This window comes from Leuciscus leuciscus, assembly GCF_965113295.1.
Source record: "Leuciscus leuciscus genome assembly, chromosome: 12".
In the NCBI taxonomy this organism is placed as follows: Eukaryota; Metazoa; Chordata; class Actinopteri; order Cypriniformes; family Leuciscidae; genus Leuciscus; species Leuciscus leuciscus.
The window spans coordinates 18,194,073-18,199,481 of NC_138736.1; the positions used below are offsets into that span (position 1 = coordinate 18,194,073).

The window sequence follows — 5,409 nt, forward strand, 5'->3', positions numbered from 1 at the left end:
TTTATTTTTTTATTTTTATGTTTTAAATTAATTTATGAAGCCACTGTAAAATGTATCATTAGCCTACATGTTATATTGTTATACTATAACACTGTCATATTTTGTGCAGGCATTAGCTTACTTCATCGTAAATAGAAAAGCCTGACAATGTAACTGCTAAATACCCAAGTATTGTGGTATTCCACAATGTTTCTCACTGACACACTCATAACTCGAGATTGTGGATTAAAGAAAATCCCAAGCTTCCGAATCCTACTCATATTTTCATCATTGTGGCGGCGTTCATGTGTGTTCAATTTGTAAATACGATCTTTATGATACTAGGTATGTCTTGAATGCATCTATAGCTCTAGTTTAGGGACAATCCATACAAACAATCTTTACTAAACAGACTGTCACAGTGAGAAGATTTTTGTCCTTTATCAATGCTAAAGGCCTAACCACTGCAGTTAACACCATGCTGTTAAATAAAAGTCTGTAGACAAGTCTTAAGGTTAGGATTAGGGTTAACCTTAACCCTTAATTTCTAACCCAGACCCGGTTTCACAGACAGGGTTTAGATAAAGCCAGGATTTGTCCTTAGTTCAATTTGGGTATTTAATTATAGCTTTTATAAATGTGCCTTAAAAAAACACAAAAACATTACCGGCGTGCATCTTGAGACAAAACAATGGCACTGCCATAAGATATGTCAGTACAAGTTGCTTTCAGGTAATACAGCTCAAACATGCATTTTAGTCTGGGACTACAGACTTGCCTGTGTAGTGTGAAACCCGGGGTATTATGTTGTAACTTGTTTATAATTATGCCAATGTTACCAAAGTGTTGCGTTGGACAGAGGATTAACTCTAAACCAACAGGTTGTGTACCAGTGCCACACAGGGTGAAAATGGATGTTGACATTATTAGGCATAAGAGTGTTTCTAAAGGAAAGGTCAAGAATTTGTGAAAGTGTAAAAGGGTCATTATGGGTCACATGAATGTAACTGTCACCACCATGATACCAATTCATTAGATTTTCATATAGATCTACATACAGAATTGTATATGAATATATGCAGTGTTTGCTCTGTTTACTGTTTGCTCTATTAAATTGCACTTTATCAGAACAGTGGTAAATAAATATTATATATGGTCAGTTACTGTAAGTTCTTACAGTATTTTTAATCTTTCATTTTTATTGTTTAATTTTTAATCATGCACTGCAATGAAAAAACAATTTAACCAATTGATTAAATATAACAGCCAGCCTACAAATACAACCAAATAAATAGCACATAATATATTTTATTTATTTATTTAAATACATATATATATATATATATATATATATATATATATATATATATATATATATATATATTCATATTTTCCTGTAATTGCAATGTTGCCACACTATTGGCTGTCTCTACTAGCTGTTTTGAGCATGATTGGTTATTCTCTGTTTATTCTGACTGTCATCCAGGAATCTAGCCAATGACAACTATGCGCGCCTTTACGAGTCAAGTTTGAATAAACGTCAGTTGAGTGAGTCGGTGTTTGCTTTGCTGCTGCGCGGGATCTTCAATTTGCCTATTCTGTGGGTTTTACATCGTTTAAAACATGGATTATTTTCATCGGACTGCTAAATGTTTATTTTGAGCGAGTTGCTGGGTGTTGCTGGATGTAAATGAAGAACAAACAAGGAATATGGACAAAGAATTTTATCAACGGAAATATTGCAATCTACGGAAGGTAAAACTTTATTTTATACAAATTCTGCTACATCAAGATATAGTGTATTAAATTGAGGATCTAAACGCGATTAGAGCAATCCCAGCAAACATTTGGACGTTTAATGACCGTTGAAAATACGTCCGTCCGAGACGTCCCGTCATGGTTGAAAAATAGTTCCAAAATGGAAGTTGAACCGACGTCATTTCTGGCCGTGAATTCCACGTCTTTTCTGGCCGTGAATTCCACGTCTCTTCTGCGCGTCCCTGGACGTCTAAATGCGTCGTCATATGTGTTTAAATGTGTTGCTGCATAATTTAAGTGTATATATAAGCCTGCATATAAAATAATCACACACCTATTGTGTAACATCGTGAAAGACAATCAAGTCTTGAGGTTTAGACTACACATTTTGACAAAGGTTCTAAAAAGGTCCAAAATTGGTCCAGTCAGACCTGAACGTCAATAAAACGTTTTAATCACGTGTACATCAAAAACAATAACACATTATTTGTGGACATAAGCAAAAAAAAAGAAGCATGTTCTGATTAAGCACAACATTTTATTGATATTGAACAGCCAAAATTTCTCTTTATTTTTTTCAATGTTTAACATTTCGTGAGCTTAGAATTTTAAGGTTCTATCTCCACTTTTGGTTGAAATTGAGTTTTTGACAATCTGATCCATTAGGTGTTTATTAATGCCTGTGTGGTGTTATTTTTGTAAAAAAAAAAAAAAAAAATGTTAGTAGTTATTAATAAAATAAAAGGTTCCATCTCACAAAACATAAACCGAGTTTAAAAACTTTAATGCTCAATAAACTACAATAAACGGAGATAGAACCTTATAATTCTAAGCTCTCGATTTGTTAACCAAACTAAAATACCAATTGCAAAATACTGAATTATTATATAAAGGGATAGTTCACCCAAAAATGAAAATTATGTAATTTACTCACCAAATTCCAAACCTGTATGAGTTTCTTTCTTCTGCTGAACACAAAAGAAGATATTTTGAAGAATGTTTGTAACCAAGCAAATAGAGCATCCACTGACTACCATTGTTGGAGAAAAAATGATTATTAATGGATATTTTAAAAAAAAAAAAATTAAAAAAAAAATCCTTTCCCTTTGAAACATCACTTATCAGGCTTATGCTACTCTGAATAATACCTGAACTTCGTATTTTGAGCAATTCCTGCGTTGTTGTTGCTTTTGCCTCTTTATGATGACTCGCTGAACTTAGTCCTAATTTGTAAGTCGCTTTGGATAAGGGCGTCTGCTAAATGACTAAATGTAAATGTAATGGGAAGCGACATCTGCTTGGTTACAAACATTCTTCTAAACATCTTTGTGTTTAGCATAGAAAGGTATACAGGTTTGAAACATGAGGTTGAGTAAATGATGACAATTTTCATTTTTGGGTGAACTATCCCTTAAACACATTGTTTGGCTCATTTTTTGTATCCACCACCCCCAGCTCTTCCTGGAGTGTGTTTCAGGTGTTCTGCCATTGCTGCATCAATTTCAGTGTCTGTAGCATGTGGGCTCCACCTCTTCACAGCATCTAAGGGAAGAGAATATATTTCTTTTTAAAATAAATGAAAATAAAAAATTTGAGGTAAATGACATGCACTTATTTTCAAAATATTTGTATGGTCTTCAGCTAAATTCAAAACAGCATTTGTCCCCTGCCTCTTCAATACCACTGTGGTGCCCTTGAGAAAGACCCTAAACTAGGTGTGTAAAGTTAACAGTGAGAAAGTGAACAGGACATTTCTGATAAAGACAGGTGGGCTGTGATGTCCCCTGAATAGACATGTTTAGCAATTCTAAAATTACAACATTTTTAAAGCAGTTACTGAAAACATAGCCTACATGTTCAAATCCAGCTAAACATTTCATTCAACTTCAGATAATTTACTTTCTGAAAGAAACTCTCAAAAGGCTACATTAATAATTTACAGTAATAACTTTGACTGTATCATTAAACATACTTTATACTATGGTATACCGTTGTATAAGTTCAAAGCAACTTTTAGCCTACTAGCTAATTTTAGCCAAACTCAGTTAGCCAATTTCAGTTGACAATGTGGGCATCATTTCTTTCGGTTCATTCATGTCAAACAAGTAAAACTCTAGCACGTGAATCTAATAATACAAAATGTACGTACCCAACAGTAGATTTTTAATAATATGGGCCTCAATTCCTCCTCTCTTCGTGGTTGTTCAAACTTCAGTGTTCCGGAGTGAGTCTATGGGGAAAACGCGTTAACATCTCGTGAGATAATCTAACCTATCGCGGGATTTGGTAATGTCGGGAGATCTTTTGTTACATCTTGGCAGCACAGTTTTGGCAATTACATCCAACTCAGACATAAATGGTGACCAGATATATTTCTGTTTTACATGCATACATTCCATAAAAAAAACAAAAAAAACAAAACACAACGTATCAGGTAGGCTACAGGGGGTCGTTCTTCGTACGTTGCTTATTACATCCGAGATCAAATGACACATCCAAGATAATATCATCGTGCTAATCATGATCTGGCTAACTCGGTTCTTCGAACACACTTGCCGGATAGGATTAGTATCGCTGGATTGAGTTATCTGAGATAACTGCGCGTTCATGCGCTGGCTTAAAAGGGGATATGTATCGATAGTAGAAACATTGATCAGCAACGCTGCTATTGGCTGTTCAGCATGGCCAAAGAGCGCGCTCAGTTTTTCTCCTCAGCAGAGCAAGAACTAATAGTCGAAGTTTATTCGGAATTTTAATGTTTTAATGCAAACCGCCAGGGAACACCTCAAAGTCTGCAAAAGCCAGGAGAGAGGGCTGGCAAAAAGTAGCAGACAATTTAAATCCGTTAGAAGTGGCCATGTTAGATGTTTTTTTATCACTTATTAGCCTATATTTTTGTATTTGAATAATTGCATAATTACTTTGTTCATTGTAATGTCAGAGTCACCAACATGGGAACAAATAAAAGTGAAGTACAAAAATATTCTACATAATGGTAATTTTTTTGTTATATTATAGTCTCTTTTATAAAAGACACTGTTAAATAAATGGTTGGCTGTTTATAAAAGCAACCAAGAAAAAGGCTGAGCAAAAAAAAAAAAAGAAGAAAAGATCTTAGTAGCCTACACTGTAAAATAATTTTTGCTGCATTAAATTAAGGCTGTATAGTCATTTCAACTGTTAAATCTTGAGTAATGATGAATTGCTTTGACTTGTGAAAGTGAAAACTAATAAACTTATATTAATGTAAAAATATTTTTCCAGAGTGTAGTTCATATAATGACATTGTGTTTTCCTCTTTTGTGCACTTTTACATAATACACCAACACTTGTATCTGTTCCCAAGAAAGTGGTGGCTGAAATATGTGCAGTAAGTGGACATTTTTTTTATTACTTTCCAAAGGAAAGAAAGTATAAGACTTTGTAATGTCCATTTGTTTCCATTTCACTGGACAGTGAATAAACCCTCTCAGATAACTGTCATATGGAGGAACTAGCCTACCTGCAAGTGCATAAATAACTTTACTTAATTTATACTTGTATGCTTTATGGCTGCAATATAAGTGTCAGGATTCCACATCTACAGAAAGGCCTACAGAAGAGTCAGCACAGACAGAGGAGACATAGGCCTACAGGTGGGCAGTGGATAGACAACTTTTCCTTTTTATTTGT

The 5,409-nt window shown here is 34.3% G+C and overlaps 1 long non-coding RNA gene across 1 annotated transcript; it reads right to left on the reverse strand.

Annotated features, from left to right (window-relative positions):
- Nucleotides 1–2,255: 2,255 nt before the first annotated feature.
- Nucleotides 2,256–4,136, reverse strand: LOC309510318. The gene is made up of 2 exons (XR_014210309.1): nucleotides 3,887–4,136; nucleotides 2,256–3,279 (listed from the first exon to the last, which is right to left on the reverse strand). It is a non-coding gene; the product is annotated as an uncharacterized lncRNA (long non-coding RNA).
- Between the last annotated feature and the right edge of the window lie 1,273 nt (nucleotides 4,137–5,409).